We start from the raw sequence: 18,406 nt of genomic DNA on the forward strand, positions 1-18,406 counted from the left end.
TTTCTAGTTGTTGAAACTCCCATATATGGTTATGGTTATACCAACTATGTTCAATGATATAATTATTTATGGCAAGCTGGTATTTGTTCTCCTGAAATCATGGCATTAAATTTCTACATATTCACTGCTGGGGCATGTTCTAGTTCTGACATTTCTCTGACATTTCTATGTCCAGCTGTTGCTGTAGTCCTTGTTTAGTAGGAGTCAGCAGAACAAGGTTATCAGCATAAAACAGAGAGTTCACCTCTCTGTCTAGGAGGGAGAGGCCGAGGGCAGCACATCCAACTGAACAGCGAGTTTATTTATATATACATTAGTCAAACTTAAATTGCATCAGTTTGTTTGTCTACAAATTTACCAGCACACCCTATTTTCCAAATACAATGATTTAACCAGATAATAGATTTTCCCCCATAAACCACAGTGTAGGAATCTGTAATAGAGCATTTTCATTTCATTTGTGAACGGGTTGTAATCTCACATTAAAATGAACAATAGGCTACGCCTGCTTTTTCTCTGTCACCTGGAACAGCCACTATGCTGCTTCCTATGAAAAGAAATTGGTTGGAGCCTCTTGCCAATACTGCAGCTAACCAATTGAAGAAGCAGATCGACATTGAGCGAAAACATCAGAAAGGCATTTGTTTTGGATATAAAAAACACAGTTGGCTTTGACTGTATTGAACAGGTAAACTAACATTACTGCAAAGCATGTGAAATATCGTGTGATTTTGTGTTTTAGTTGGCTCAAGTTATAAAACGCTAGCTTGCCGGCTTTCGCCAACTAGTTGCGTTATCCGTTGCAAAATACTATAGTTGTAAGGTGTGCAACATTAATTCACCAAGTAACACTGGTACTATATTGAATTTAGCCTGCAAGATATGATGTTACGGTACAAAGCATATGTCAAATGATTTATTTCTAAAACCAATAGTGATGCAAGGCAGGGGCAGTCAGCTAGATTACCATGGTTTACCAATTACCAGTACTCGGGTAAACAGCTTCTTCGTCTGTCTTGCTTGCTGTAACTTCAACACATTCTCACTCCCGACTTGTCACATATTGATGCCTGTTCAAATCCCTTTGGCATCGCTTTTGAACGCCCTGGGTACCCCTTTAGCATCATTTTTAGACATTTAGGGCTCTGCGGTCAAGTTAGCAATGCTTAGCAACAAAAAATATGCAACGTCCGGTTACACTTTCAAACTAAAACTAGCGTTGCGAAACATCGCCATTTTGAAACAGAACGTTGTTAAAAGTTGTGAAATGTTGCAATTTGGTTAGGTTTAGACAACAAACCTACTTGGTTAGGGTTAGGAAAACATCATGGTTTGGGTTCAAATAACTACGTACATCAGTTAACACTAGGGGTGTAACGAGATCTCGTGCCACGAGATAAAGATTGAATTGTTGACGATATTTCTCGTCAGGTAAAAAGCTGTCTCGCGAGACTCATGCAAATTACATTTTTCACACGCTGTCAAGCCACACATTAATTTTCAGTGAAATACAAATGTAGTATAACTGATGCAACATCAGCTCGCGTTATGGTCCAGACAGCTGTGATGGTAGAGTTTTGCAAAATAAACATCTAAAAACTGAAGCGCAACCTTGCTCTATTTGGAACTGTGAGCTTCACTTTATCTGAGCTGCCGAAGTTAACGTGTGTGGATTTGTGGTGAGATTTCTGCCTGATCAAAAGTGTTTCATTTATTTTCGGTTTCACACGCAGTCCCAAACTGTGTCGATCAAACGGTCTGAAAGGGATAGCATTACTTCCAGCGCATCATTAACGTAATGGTCAAATTTATTTCCAGGATAAAAACCCCTTGAGATGTACCATCTTGTTTTCGAAGGGGTCCTGACCAAAAACATACAATAATATGACCACACAGTATACAGCAAACAACAAACACACTTAAAATAGTAAACATTTTAAGAATACAAAATAAAACACACTCACTCACGTACCATGCACATGCCACAAAATCTAGACTCCAACAATAATAGTAAAACAGTACAGTATAACATTAAGTAACAATAATTAAGGATAATTAACAGGAGCAGTCTGTTGTAAGGTGAATAATAAGAGCATTTTTAAATGAACCTAGATACTGCAGAGATTACTGCAAAAAAATTCCTAAAAATAGTGTGAAAATCTCGTCTCGATCTCGTGAACCCAATCTCGAATCTCGTGCGTTAAGTGTCTCGTCAAACCCATAGTTAACACGTAAGTTAGGCAATGTTATTTGCGTAACTTAAATAATCAATCTCATATCGAAAGGGCGTAAATCCTTCGTGACAGGGACTTGGAGTTAAACAATACACAAACAAAGTTCCCGTAATTTAGGTGAAATTTATTAACTAACTAAAGGTGGATATAAATGCGGTTAAATATTCATCAAAGGAATAAACAATGGCTAAACACACATGAGGCAAACAATGAGTGTAATGAGTTCAGTGTAAATTGGGTTCTCTTGTGGGGAGAATTTGATTCATAAGGGCAACTAATAAACGCAAGCTATGATAATAACTAATAAATTTGGCTATGAGTTTTAAGGATTAAAGATAATGGATTTACAGACTAATGGACATCACTGGTCACAGAATGCCTTGGTTTCGGCTTACTTGTTGGCCTGCCTTAAGCCGGTTGCACGGGTCCCTACGCTAGCTGCCCGATTCCTGGCTTTCTGCTAGGGTTACTGCTTGCAAGACAGTAACCTTCGGTGGGAGCTGTTTAAGATAACTCGACAGAATAAAGCTTAAAAGAACTTGGTCATTCTTGATTTAAAATTGCGTGACTTAACACTCTGATAACTTTTAACAAACAAAACAAAAGAAAATAAAAAAAAGCAAGTAAGTTGCTGGAAACGAGGGAAAAGCCAAGGTCGCGGCGCTTCACGTGTGTGGCTTGAAAAGAACAAAGGAATCTTCGCGGCCGGACTTCTTAGGGCGTTGCTGGGAGACGAAGTCTAACGGAAGTGATGAGAAGAGCAAAGAGAGAGAGCAACAAATTGCTCCGCTGTTTTGTTTGTCTGGCCCCTTGGGGCGTGTCCCCAGGGGGCTTGGCTTTGTTCCCCTGAGGGCTTGTTTCCTTTAACTGTATAAATGTATGTCTATTTTAAAAGTCTATTTGTGCGTATTTTAATCAAGTATCTTCCCACAATCAAACCTTTAATGTCAAACGGTTATACCGTTCTTGGTTTTAAGCATTTGATAAGAAGGAAACTTTTAAGTTATTGTCAGTAGTTAAACATTAAAATGGTTTGCATTTCATAGGAATCACATCAGATGAAAGGAACTCAACTAGCTTCCTGGATAATATTGGCTTTTACACATTCTTACTTGTAGAATATAAGCAAGTTACACGAACATGGCATCAGATTACGAACGGATAAATACAGAGTGACAATTATACGTCATAAACGGCATTTCAGAACGATGGCATGTAATACTTATTTTGTCCTCTTGGGGGAACTCTGGTTCCATGAGGAGACTGAAGATAGCAAATGATTATTTATTTAAACAATCATTTGCTCAGGAGCTGGGGAAATTAATTATTTAACACAGGATAACATTTCAGTTATATATCATTTCTAAGTATAAGAAGTCAGAAGGAGCTGGAAATAAAGCATTAGTTAAAAACATCACTTAAACGAATGTCAGGAATCATTGCTGAAAATTAAAACACTGTGAAATTAGATTATTCTTTTCAATAGCAACAACACAGTAATATAACTACTCTAATGGAGTGGAGATACCTGTTTAGTAACTTAACAAAAATTGTTTAATTAAACAAGGTAATGCAAGTTTTTGAGGAGACAGTATTCCTTTGTCCACATAAAGGAGTGTGGACTGTGTCCTTTCTCCGCCAACTCTCTCCGGAGTTTCTTACCAATTCACATCTGGGTGTGAAGAGGAGAATATCCTTTGATGTGAGGTAATTAAACAAAGAGGAAGGTCAGTTGCTATGGTTACGTGTGTGGAGGGGTAGTCTAGGGTTTCCTGCCCTCCCTCCTAAAAGAGTTCTGATAGGCTGTTCAGGGGAAAGTTATTTTCTGGTTAGTGTTAGCCTTTGTCACCGAGTCTTATCTCGGCTGCACTAAAGGTGGCAAGTGTTACGATCGAACTGCCCAAAACAGCAATTAGGCTGATCCACTACACTACAGGGCTTCCCCCAGTGCGTTGACGCTACAGGATCCCCAGTGCGTTACAAACTCACTCCGATGGGCCTTGACCATGCGTCCATATGTGATGAGTTGGGAGTGAGAATGGGATGGTAACTTATGTGCCCCACATAATATACAATTATGCAACATAAAGGTGCACCACAGTGGAAGACCCATTCAGTACAGTAATGTTACGTACTATGGCCTAACTGTTAATAAAGTATGAAAACAATCTCATTTATAATGTTTAGTGTAGTTGACAACCCATTTTTGTTATCATACAAGAAATGTTGCTATGCTAACACTGCTGAGCTTTTCCAATGACAGATACACAAATAGTTATTGAAAAGCTGTCGGCTAAATGCAGTCAATGTAGCGTTATCATGCAACAAGCATGGATTAGTTCAACGTCAAGCTGATAAAAATATTACTGTACTGGGTTCCCTTGCCTCTTTTGTGTTATTCAATTGAAGTGAAAGTTTAAAGATCACATTTATGTGGTTGTGGCTTGAAAGGGGGATTGCTGTCTGACAGTGAATGCACAGAGGGGTCCATGTCAGTGATTGCATAGTGTATTACATTAGAACCATGTGCTGAGGTGTATGTGAATTTTCCTAAAGAGTCTACTCATAACCTAGCATTCATTATACAGATATATGGCCCAAAAGAGATGCACTACCTTTCTGCCACTTTGATTGATTTTGGAGTCAAGGTTGTTCCGATGGTTGGTAAACAGGGGAGACTGACCAAGCACATGGTTGTTGCTCTGTGCTCTGTGTTTACTTCCCGTCTGTCCAGTCAGATACCAGTTGTTTCCCAGGGCCTGGAAATGGGCAATAGAGGTAAAGATCCCTATCAGTTGTGCCCCTTTCAATAACACAAATATTGGAAGTCTTTAAGATACAACAGCAGCTTCTCTTTCCAATCACTCGTATGAGATGAAAGCTGGGTGCATGTATTGGAGGTCAATCTGAAGGTTGTCAGTTCAGTCCATCATATGTGGCCATCAACACCTAAAAGCTTTGCTGCACAATCAACATCCTCACATTTACTGTCTTAGAGTGCTCTTCATCGAAATACAGTGCCACCCTTTCAAACACTTGGCCCTTTTTTTTAATTACATGTGCTTTTTTAAGAATGTCTGAACTCTGAGTTTAAAAATGCCAACCACTGATTAAAAGCCAAACACTGAAATATGATTCCTTAATATGTGCATTTCACTTGCCTCACACAAAGGTAATTCACTTGGTGTTAAAGGTGGGGTATGTGATTCTAATCTAATACACGTCTTTTTGTTAAATTCAACGAATATCTTGTCAGCGAATATTACAGTCAGCTAGCTGTCTATTCTGTGTATGTGCTGAAAAAATCCAGTGTTTGTACACAGCCTTGGCTCTGTAAATAGGAAACAAACAAAGTGACTACTTGACCATGGACATTTAGCTTACTTTCCAGTTTGCCAAGATATGCTGTTGTTGTGATGTTAGCTACTGTGTGTATACATATATACATGTATATATATACATGTATATATATATATATATATATATATATATATACATGTATATATATACATGTATATATATATATATATATATATATATATATATACACACACACACACACACATACTACACACAACATTAACAATAATACTACTACTAATAATAATAACAAAAGAACATGTACAAAAAATTGTAAGAGGAAACAATTTTCCCCAGCAAACAAAAATGTCATAGCTCATTGAAGTTTACACACTTTTAATCATTCAATGTGTACTTTACTTTGATGGTACTGAAATGGTATATAAGTTAAGGTAGACTGTTTTATCTATGTGGAGACAGTTTTGACAGAGAAATTACTAAATTCAACATTGCCGCTTCACTTTTTGGCACATTTAATCATTAAGAATTATACTTTAGTTATCTTTTACATTTCAGCCATGTTAGAGGTGTTGAAACATTGCTGTATTTGTTTTTTGGTTTGGATTCTGACAAAGGTTTGTAGATCCATATGTTTAGTGCCAAGCTTCATACATCTTTCCCACTGTGTGATCTATCTTGCAGAGGAAAGAATTCCAACTGCCATACAGACGTTGGATCACGTTCATGGAAAGGTTGCAGGCAGCAAAGTTTAAATCTTAATATCCTCAACTTCCAAGAGCAGTATCATGCTCTTTCCAAAAATCAATATCAAGCCACCAAACGATTCATCAACATGCTACAACAGGACTAGCTAGTGTGAGTCACTGGCAACACACAGGCTGAACTTTGAGCCATCCAGATTGTTCATGGTATTTCGGTTTTGTCTTCATCAAAACTCAGGCAGTTTCATGTATCCCATAAAATCTGATCAGCTATTCCGCAACCCAAACCTCTAGTCAAAAAAATGCAACTGGTGGCATTTCCTACTTACAGAAAAGTCGTAAACTTTCCCATTTATTTAACAACACAAATTCTTGCCTTGGCTTTGTTACCATTTTGCACATGTGAATATAGTATAGTAAATCAGTTGCTGAGTTATTTAAGGACCCACAGAACATCCATTACACCTGAGTGCTGATCGTATTGATTTCAGTAGTAGGATGACCTTACTGGTCATTGGGCTCAGTCCCTGCTGAGGCCATTTGCAGTCGTTTAAAGTTTGAATTGCTGTGCTGTGTTCTGTCCATATATACAACGCCAAAGGAGTTGGGGTTTTTGGCAAGTAATTCGGCAAAATAATAATGCACCTGCAGGTCTAAAGTTACATTTTCTGGATTTTTGATCCATTCACTATGAATACATGGCATTATGACAGGGACATAAATCAATAGAGTGAGCAGAGGCAGAGGCAAAGGCCCTAACAATCCCCAGATGTAACCAGGTAAGTATCTATAATTTCTGACTCCCACTGGATTGGTTTCAGCAACACCAGCACCTCAGAGAGGGTTTTTCGGTTCTCCAGCACTGCTGTTGGTCTACTTTACGTTCTACCAAATGTATTGTCAGAGGTTTATACATGTTCATTCAACAGTGTACATATTCACACTAATACGCACAACTGAATAGATGTGGATTGCAGTGAATGCCTTTCATGTTTTTTGAAGTGTTGCTCACTGCTTGTCTGAATCGCTCTTTGAAGACACTTTTAACTTCTGGTGTTGAAAGCTGTTTTTGGTTGTACAATGTGTTAGCAATGTATTGGCCAAACTTTTTCATCTTTCATCCAATAGAAAATCTCACTTCATGTTTGAAAAAACAACCTAAAATGGGGGGCATTTGCATAATAAACCAAAAAAAAAAGAAAACCATAATATGTTGCTCTTTCTCTTCTCTCTACTAGTTCACTAATTATTAACATTAAGTAGTTATCACTGTTATTAGCTTTCATCAAAACATACCAAATTGGAAGCAATCAGCAATTCGCTCTGATGAATAAAAAAAGTAAAAATAAATTTAAAAATATCCTTCACAGCTAAAAGACTTTAGCAAAACAAAAAATATGAGATTACTGATCTGTTTTTTTTTAAAGGTAAAAGAAAAAACATCTTGACAAAACTGAATAAATTATCACTTCAATAACAGGGAAAATATTTAACTACATGCTACTGCATAACTACTGAATGTACAGTTTTCTGTTGCATGCTGACAACATATATTCTGTGTCTAGGTCGATTACTCACCCAAACACCCACATCTTTCATCAGTAGGACTCATAAATTCAGACTGGCATTTGACCTGTGGCAATTTCTCCAAGAAGTTTGTTTGTTTACCTTTCTCCTTCCTAGCTTGGTGAGGTTGAGAGAATTTTAATTTGTTGAGCTATTGATGGTGGCTGCTCACTGCTCAGACTATTGGATATCAATAACATTCACAGTCAAAGAAAACAATGGAATAGCGATGTACTGTAGGGTAGCTGTACTGTAGCTCTGTACTTGGTGCTATTAAATAAATACCAAATAACAGTAAATGATTTTGTCAAATCCTGTGCGACATTGCAACAAATGAGTCTTTCCTTACAATATGTGGCAATACTTTAATTTAAGTTCCCGTATTTAGTATGTGTAAGTAGTACACAAGCATTTAATAAATGGTTTATACACACTTATTATAAACTCATATTAGGACATTAAGTACTTATTAATGTAAACTATGTGTCAACACTTCTCCTGTGAAGACATTTTAAATTAAAACTGTGTTTTACTATATTTGCCATTCATCATCTGTTTACATGCCAGCCTATACTTGCCCACTGGAGGATTTGACAAATAGATTAAAAAACTTACATCTGCTTACAAATACATTATGGTGTGTAACCCATGTATTAAATGTTTATATACACTACTTATGCTAAACAACTTACTATTGCCAGCCAGTGACTTAGAATAAGTGTGCTAATGATTTCCCACTTGCTTCAAACTAATATATATGATTATAACTTTGACTTAAAAGGACTGTACTTGCACAGCACCTTTCTACCACTCAAAGCGCTTCACTACATGTCACATTCACCACATTTACACACATCTATACACTGATCGCAGAGGCTAACATGCAAGGTGCCAACTGCTCATCACTTGAACTAATCATTCACACACACATAAAGAATAATCTTTCACACAGACTCACACACTGAAGGCACAGCCTTTTAGAAGCAATTTGGGCTTCAGTATCTTGCTGAAGGACTCTCTAGGCCAGAGCTGCCCCTGAAAAAAGTGACCAAAAACCACTGATCTTGTCCTTTGCTGAGCTAAAGCACTACTTATTATCTGAATGATAAATAAGAAATTTGGGTGCAAAATAATTTTTAAACTAACTGACCAGAACAGTTGCAGAAACATAATGATGTTGTGATTTCAGGGTAACTAGCCATTTCTATGAATGGTCGGAAGTTTAGCAACGTACATCACTTGATTAGTGTGCAAAGCCCCTCACCAAATAAGAATGAATATTTTTTCTCTAAGGGCAGTAGTGGCAGTTTTGGAAAACGCAGGAGAAGTTGTATTACTCTATGAAGTGGAAGAAATAACACACTTGGCAATGGCAGCAGATGAATAAATGTTTAATCACATCATCCCATCATTTTAAGAAACATAGTCTTTTATGTCACATTGAAGCAGTAAGGTTACTGTACACCACAAAGAGATATTCAGGCCAAAACAAATCATGTAAACAGTGTCAACATTATAAACAAGATTAGCAGATGATTTTCGAGGTTTTAGCCCACTCTGGAAACAACATACTGTATTGTTAACATCAAAGTTTGTTGAATTCAATCCAGATGTAAATGTCTGCCAAGCTTACAGATAATGCTTTTATGTGGTGATGATGCTTTGCAATAATGTTGAATCATAAACTCCCATCTGCCAGTTTTACTTTTGACAAGGCCCTAAACGCTCCTTCACTGCCTCTTAGACTATAATCTAAAACTTAAATGTCTCGTGGAGCATCCTAGCCATTAACAACTTCAGAGCTGCATGGCGGGAATCAATAATGCATCATGTTTTGCTTTACCATCTCCTCCACAGCTCATTACAAAACAACTTTAAAGGAAACAGGTCCAAGGGCAAACTGTAAGACAAGACAGATGGATAGATGAGAGCGACAAAAACAGAAGTAGTGGTAATCAGGCTGGCTAGTCTGAAAAGACTAGTCCAGTGGGAAAAGCATGACTTAGGTGCAGTATTACACAAGCTTCCATCTTGATTTGTCCTGCTGCCACAGGGCTGTCAATAAACCTCAAACCATTATAAGAATCGCTAACGCATGCTAAGCAGCTCCTTTCATATCTCTGGAAAGTATTTTTCCCTCGCTGCTTGACATTAAAAATGAGCTTTTTTCCACAAGTAGAATATGGTATTACTTTTTTTCAGTATGAGGAAATTGCCATGGCTTATATCCTGCAAAATCATAGTATTTTTTCCGCCTTATCACACATCAAATGCAAATTGTAATATTTCTTAATGTGTATTCCTTGAGAAGGGTAGTAAAACAAAATGTATATATTAAGAATAATGATCACTGCCTCACTGAACCTAGGTTGCACACCTTAAACTCAGAAAGTCTTTAGGTCCATCCATTTCTCTTATTAGCCTGCTCTTCCATCTTTTTATCATTCCACTGAACAGCATTAGATAAATTACCTCCTTAACGATGGGGGATGTGATCGATTTCTGGGTCAAGCGAGGACAGAAGACAAATGAGATTTACCTTAGAGAAAATACAATGTTGCCTACTGAAAAGACCTTCCTCACAGACAATATTTGGACTTGAACACAGTTGTAACTAGAATAATTTTGACACAGGCCCAGGTTTAAAATTCCTTTAATTAGTTGTACTTACCATGTTCCCCCTGCTGCAGATGCACCCCTAAAGTACCCCTGGTTGGTTAGGGGCTTTGTGCATACTGGCTCACAGGCATGACTTACTGCCAGGCATATATGGGAATGAGTTGTCATTAATGTCATTAGTTGCATTTGTCTCTTCCTGCTATGACAAGTCACAATATCTGCTGTGTTAAAGGTCTACAAGGACAAGTCATCCATTAATTATCATCATTATATTCACCTGCTGAGATCACCTCACCTGGCCTTGTAAGGAATTTTTTACTCTGATAAAGGTTAAAGCATTTCCTTTTGTCCAGTGTCAAGTAAGTACTATTTTTCTATTTTGTTTTTTTTTTTTAAGTCTGCTGCCTTCCTCTTATAAGATTCTTATTTTTGTTTTAGCACTTATCAAAGACTTTTATTCAGTGAAGCACACTTCTATCTCTACTGAGTGTCTGCAACATATTCATGTTTTATGTAAAATATCCAGAATGCATCTGAAACCATACGTTATGCAACAAAGATCGCTGTGACTGTTTATTTATCAACTACTGAATGCTGATGGGAAATTACTCAAAGATAGATTGGTGTCATTTGTGCTGCATACAGTTTTTTTGTTTGTGTGTATATGTCTGAGTTAAGGTCACAGACAAACCTGTAACTGCACCTGATCACAGTGAAGCTCATTATCAAAATACATTACTTTCACATTTTCAACACTTGTGTGGTACAAACAACATGGAGATAAAGAAACAATTCCACTTTGTTTCTAACTTCTGCAATTCATGAATTATTAAGTGTGGAGCAGCAGACAATCAGCAGTCAAGAATAAGAAATCAGTCCTAAGCGGAGAGTCACCTAAAAAAACTGGAGTTCTCCTCCTAATGAAATGCTTGCTCGAAGAGGGAATGAAGGATCGGAGGTGGAAGTGGTTGAACAAAATTGAGTGTGAGGAGGTTGATGCATTGGATCCACTTTTCCTTCGCCCTTCGCTCCGTTTCCCCCTGTATGGGTATAAGATGAATGAAATTAGCATACAGTAGACTGTAGGATAGACGTCCAACCCCAAATCATCTGTGTATGACTGATAAAAAACTCTTTGAGAATGAGTATAAGGGGGCATGAGAGAACATAATTCAAACCTAACCCAAAAACCTGCTTTTTTTATCGCAATCAAACTGAATGGTTTATCCTATTGCATTCATTCTAGACCTGGCCAGGCTCTGTATAAATGTGTTCATACAGGACATAACACTGCAATATACAGTACATCACACACAATAAGTCAAATCAATTACAGATACATCAATAACAAGTCAATTACCTTAAATGAAAAAAGCCTTCAGTTTCCAGTTATTCAGTAGCTTAACTCTTTTGCCATTTACACACAGTGTTTTTAATAACTATAAGCCAATAATCTTGGTTTGTTCACTGGACCGAAGTGAACAGTGACAAACAATATAGTCTCCAAAAATGTAAGAACATTTTGATATGATTCTGAAAGTTATTGCAGAACTTTAGTCATCATAACTTTTTTAAAAGTCAGCAGAAGGCTGACTTGACGCACAAAATATTTCATTTTCGGTGAAATAACTGAAGGTTATAAGAAACAAGAAAACTCCTCCAAACAGAACTCAAATAAATTGACAGAATAAATGTAATTATATGCATTTATGCTCTGACGTCAGTACATTTTAAATGTGTCTAAACAAGGAATTTTTGGCAAAGTGTCAAGATACTAAATTGACAATTATGACTAAACCCGAATCTTCAAAAGCTGGGTAGGAATTAGTTTGCTCAATTCCATTTTAATTCACAGTATGCGTATTAGCTTGGCTTGGACAGGACTGTCTGTCCACATTGACAATGAACTTCAGGTGTCATTTGCACTTGAGAGTCTCATTCATACCCAACCGGTAGGTGTTTCTTCCTATAGCCTGACAATGAGTTTTTCCTCATCTTTGCTCAGAATGATTTATATCGTTTACAAAAACAATTGGCAACGTTGCAGCCATAAAGCATCTCAGACCTCACATGGTAGTTTAAATAGTCACTTTTTAATTTGTTGGCTTTGGCTGAATGTACACTTTCAATTATGTGAGAGTGATTAGATCTCAGTTACCTTGCATTTTTTTTCATTCCATTTATGGTGTAATGAACATTACACATTTGTGTTAGTCACATTAGATAAGACTTTGGGTCATTTTAGTATTTTGATTATTTTCAGTGTTTACTAAACTGGTAAAGTTTTAATGCTGATGGGCATTACCAGCCATTACCATTTTAAATCCAACTTACCTCTAACTCAAGTGTTGTCTGATTAACAAAATACATTTTATTCTCTCATTTCTCATTTTTTTTCTTTCACTCTGAGAATAAGTCATATGGGGTAATTATATTTAATATTTTAGTGTCAAACATTAATATAAAATAAGATATTAAACCTACATGGCATCTATACATTTAATGTATTTTTAAGAGTAATTTAAATGTAAATAATCTGTGCAACAGCCAAATGCTGTGTCACATGTAAGACGCATTGCAGTACCTGCTAGTGAATCAAAATTTTACAAAAGGGAATCAGTTTGGACCACAGTTTTCTGCCTTAAATATCTCAGAATCAGTTGCTGTTTATTTCTAATCCCATTTAGTGTTATTCAGGCTGCACATACAGACTGCCATAAATACATTCAGACAATTAGCAGATCTGATTAACTTTGTACAACACCACAATTTAGATTATCAAATGATGCAAATACTTGTAACATAAATGTCAAACTCTTTCAAAGTCACTGTAAGGACGCAGAGCCAAATTTTACTTGACAAACTTTAAAGCATCTCTGCCAACTCACATTAAATCTGGCTATATTTATGCATGTGACTTGACCCAGTCTGAAAGGTAGTGCTGACTGGATAATGAACATAGAGTTGGGTGAGCCTGATCTGGTGTCTGTTGTACAGATTCGACACTCATAGGTAAAAACAGCAGCAAAGCAGATCCCATATCAGTCTCAAAAAGCTATTTCACCCCATAGCTAACAAGCACGGGGCACTAGAGACCACTAGCAAGTCAGACATTTTTTTTCACCTCCAGGGCCTTGTTCTTCTGAACTTTTAATAACCTTTAAACTACTATTTGATTGGAGGTCATAGTCCTTTAGGCAGGTAGTCTCTAATGGGCTCATTTTCTCCCTTCCTTGCAGTGACATTTTAGGTCTTCACATGTCTGTCTCGTTCAACTACACAGACACAGCCCCCGCTGAGAAAAAGCATTTGGAGCTTCTGAAATTCACTCTCATTGTTAAGTGGTTGGATGTCATCCTCACTGATTATTAAATTATTTACATTGCACTAAATTTGTTTTCTTGCTTTTGCTATCTAAAAAATGTGGACTCGATATTTACATTAGGGAGGGCTCAATTAATTTATTCAGGAGAGGACAAGGACAATCTACCAAAAACCATTTGCCAAAAAAGGTACCTTTGAGTACATATACACAATATAATGAAAAATAAAAGACACAACTAAGAGTAGAGAAAGACTGAATGCTAAATGAAAAGTAAATGATAGGACAAATGAGTCATATTGCCATACAGTTAACAAAATAGGAAGATGGACGAAGACGTGTCGTCCATGACTGTAATTAGCTTAAGGACAAACTATGGGTCTGACAGGACATCCACCCACATCTGTCTGATTAGCGTGGACTGTGTTGGCTCGCAAATAAAAGGCTTTCTGTCACGGTTTGGTGGTGAAGGTAGGGTTGAGCAGGTTGGAGGACCCAAATGCAGGACGCAAGGCAAAGGAGGTACAGTTCAAGGGGTTTTAACAAACAAAGGCCAGCACACTTACAAACTTGGTGGCTGATGACAGAGTCCAAAAACAAAGGCTGTCCAACAGAAATCCAAAAGGGGTGAAAACCAGAATCCAAAACTGAGCAGGGTAACAGGGAGACACGGTAAGTAAGGCTGGCGACACAAGAACAAACTGCAACACTGGGTGACAATAAACAATGACCCAACAAAGACAAGACAGAAACACCAGGTATATATACACAGGGACTAACGAGCAGGGCAGGAGCAACACAGGTGAAAGACATGAGGCTAACGAGGCACAGGTAGGGAGAGAGAGAGAGAGAGAGCAGGGGAAAACAGAGACAGACATGCAGAGGGATCACTGGGGTAACAGACATGACAAGGGTTACCGAATACTAGACGAAAGACAAGACAGACCCCCAAAACCCAACAGACCAAAAAAACGCTAACTAAACACAAAAGTGCAAAACACCGCATGGCAGACAGGCAGAGTGTGACACTTTCTGCTTTCAGGTCACTTATTACTAAAGTATAAATAGTGTTATTTTAAAAAGTTTACTTTTAAAATACAGTTGATTTATCAATAGGATTTGTAGTGGAATAACTTAAATAGAATTTCCAGGGACTGAAAACCACCCATCCCACATAGCATGTGTCAGAGACTATCATTTGTCAGTGGCCATTTGCCATCTCTTGTTGTCCAATTGTGTACCTGGCAGGCAGCAACAGGACTTAGCTGTGCCAAGAGGACTGTGGCCAGACTCGTCCTTGACTGAGAGCAATAATGCAGCACATATGGTGATAGAAAGAATGGGCGCCATTGATGGCTGAAGAAGCTGTCTCTCTTTGGTCTGGATGTATCACTTGGCTCTGATCAAACCAAATCTCTGTGTGTACGTTTGTGAAAACCCCAATCAGAGAACAGACCAGAGATAATTCACTGGCCTGAAGCAATCTCCCAAGAAAGGCAGAGGAAACATGAAAAAAGCTTTTGCACTCCATTTCTATTGCAAAATACTTCCTAACATCACACCCTGAATCTCATGCTGTCCTCTCTGTTTCTCATTTTTCATTTTTGTGCCATTGCTTTAACTTTCGTTCATATTTCCTTTTATAGTCAAATACAGTATTGGGCACAGACTGTAAACTTGTGACCAATTATCTGCCCAAACTAGCTCAAAATGTTGGTGTTTATCGCCTGTCCAATTAGTGTCCAAGGACAGAGTGAAATGCGAAAAGAGAAAAATGTTCAAATATAAGTAGTAATGAGTGGTGGTTGGCAGAGAAAAAAATGTTTACATCCATGTATGTACTTATGTGTTAAATACTTTGTGCTTAGTTTTCTGAAAGGATTTTTACTTTTTACTAATTAGTTGTGGCAGCTGTGATGGGCCAGATTTTAAATTATTTTTACAGATAAGGTGATGGCTTATTTATCACTGAATAAATCCAAACTATTAAAACTATGTTTATGTGAAGTGAGTGAGTCTAATGTGTTATTAACAGATATGCCTTCAGACGCAAAGCTGCACACAGGTACACGATTTTGAACCACAGTAAATATTGTATTGTATGCTCATAGTAATGTTGCTGTTGTGCAGCAGCTTTGCTCAGGTCTTATCAAAAACAGTCGGCACAGAGCTCAGCATTGTACAAAATCCCCACCAATTTCCTTTCTATCTACGCCCCAGGCTCTCAATAGATACAATGGCCAGTCCATTCATTCTATTTTGTGGCATGCTGCTTCACAAGTACTGTTTGATTTAAAAAAAAAAAAAAAAAAATCTGCTTTGTCGTTGTGACTCTGTTAGTGCTAATTTTTCCATCTTCAGTCCGCTGTCAGAACTCCCTGGGGAAATTCGTCTGTAGATTCAAAATTCGCTCGTTACCGAACTCTGCAGTAACTTTGTCAGACTTAATGACGGATCTTTTAATTGATGAATAAGCTCAAAAGAGACCAAAAGAGTGGCTTTGGTCAGTACTGTTGCCTACTTCACTCTGTAGCTTTTCCCTGACTGATGTGTACCACAACCACATACACATGCCCTCTCCCTATCTCCCCATCAAGTTGTGTTCTAAATTACAGAGGTCCAAATCAAACACTGGTAATATCAAAAGAAAAGCACGGTAGTGCATGTGAAAAACAGATGTATAACTAGATTTGCTATTGAAGTTGGCTGTGTAGCGCTTTCTCAGTATCAGCTAGCATGAGAAACAGCACCCTAGGTTCTTTCCAATAATCTGCACTCTAATCGGTTGTGCTGCTTATAACTGTTTTACACTTTAGGAACACTTAATCAAAACACTCATCCTAAAATCCTCTGCTTCAAATTGTGTGTATTTATAACACTGACAATCTTGTGAAATGGCAGTATTTTATTTAAAGGGGCTATATGTAAGTTTTTGATTTTAATAAATCAAATTTTCATTGCCTTATTGTCAATGGGCTCAAAACTCACTCAGAAATGAAGCACACACCTGTTTTCTCTGTTGCTTGTATCAGACACTATTCTGCTTTTAATGTGAGGCCTCTGGGTCGGATTCAGCCCTGTGCGCTCCCGAGCCTCTCTCAGACTACAGCACCAACACGGCAGCTAACGACATGCAGTCCACTAACACCATAAAACAACCGTCTCACAGCAAAACACAGGCTCCAGGTAAGGATACAAAACAACAATAAAGGTTTATGTGCTGAAACCCATCAGACCAAACAGGTTCAGATGATGCTGAGTAAGAACAAAGTGAGCATTAGTAAAGCTGGAGAAACACAGAGAAAGTAACACTAGCTTGCCGGCTAACGCCGAGCAGTTGCTAATGTTATCCGGTGCAAAGTTATATCGCTTTCCACATTAATTCACCAACTAACGCCACCCATGTTGCTGTCCTGTGTACCACTGTTGATTTAGCCTGCAAGAAGGGATGTAACGGCAAAAAGCAAATGTGGAGCGATTTGTTTACTAACATTAGCCTATAGTGATGCAGCCAGGAGCAGCCAGCTAACGCTACAGTAGCTCGGACCTGCCTCTGTTTGCTTCTAACGTTCAGTTTGTGTTTATTGTGGTTTTACCGATACTCAGGTACACAGCTTCTCCACCTCTCCGTCGCTATAACTAACGTGACCCCCATAACATAAAACACTGCAACAAAACGGTCACAACAACACAGAGGAAGAGCCATCCACTATCACTAGTTACAGTAAAGATACTCACTGCGGTTACCTGATATAAACTGTTATAATGTAATAATAACTGTTATAAAGTATGACACAATCTCATTATAATATCCATTCTAGCTCACTAACCGTTTCATTATGATCTAATATACAGTATGTAGCTGATATGTAGCTAGATTCACACAGTAAAGATGGTTAACGTTACTGAAAAGCAGCAGGCGAGCTAACGCTAGCACATTGGCTAAATGCAGTAAATGTAATGTTATCATGTAACGAGCATGGATTAGTTCAACCTACTGTTGATAAAACTATTACTGTAACGTTGCAGTGGGAGTTTACCTGAGTTTTTAGCTGCTGTCACTCTAAATTTTTTCGGGAGTATTGAGCCAATATGCGACTTGCTGCGCTGAATTAAAGGTATGGCGCCGGTGTTGATCTGCCTCTGAGACGGGAACATCAAAGTGACAGAGCCTGCATGCTAGTGTTCCTGTTTATTGTGGTATTTCTGTATGAAAGTGGTTGTGTTTCAGATTATGCTCGCTCGAGTTCCAGCGAGCACGCGTACGAGCACACACCTGGTTGCAATCTTAGAACCGCACCGCTAGTGGCTGCTGGAAACTCCATAATGCCCCTTTTAACAAAGTTTTTAAAATACAGATAAAAAATTATAAAATGAAATGAAGTCACCTTTAGGGTTCTAATTTATGAGTTACATTAACAAACCAAAACTTTAAACTTTAAACTACACTTGTTTCCACAGAAACTGTAAAACTGATATGTCAGGCTGTACCTTTAAGACTACTGATGGAACCTTAAAATTCCTCTGCATGAACACAAAAATCAGAGGGTAACTTAGCAAATAATATTTTTTCACATTCAAACTACAAATGAAAACTTAGCAGCAAGTACCTCAGATAACTTCAGATAACACAGTTAGCATTT

At 37.8% G+C, this 18,406-nt stretch overlaps 1 long non-coding RNA gene across 1 annotated transcript; it reads right to left on the reverse strand.

The window, feature by feature from the left end:
• Positions 1-9,197: 9,197 nt before the first annotated feature.
• On the reverse strand, positions 9,198-14,361 carry LOC119915095. Its single transcript, XR_005446892.1, has 2 exons — positions 14,330-14,361; positions 9,198-11,481 (listed from the first exon to the last, which is right to left on the reverse strand). It is a non-coding gene; the product is annotated as an uncharacterized LOC119915095 (long non-coding RNA).
• Positions 14,362-18,406: the final 4,045 nt, after the last annotated feature.

Source organism: Micropterus salmoides, unplaced genomic scaffold, assembly GCF_014851395.1.
Source record: "Micropterus salmoides isolate LMB-PRFRI ecotype aquatic unplaced genomic scaffold, ASM1485139v1 Ms_hic_scaffold_20, whole genome shotgun sequence".
NCBI classification, from domain to species: domain Eukaryota; kingdom Metazoa; phylum Chordata; class Actinopteri; order Centrarchiformes; family Centrarchidae; genus Micropterus; species Micropterus salmoides.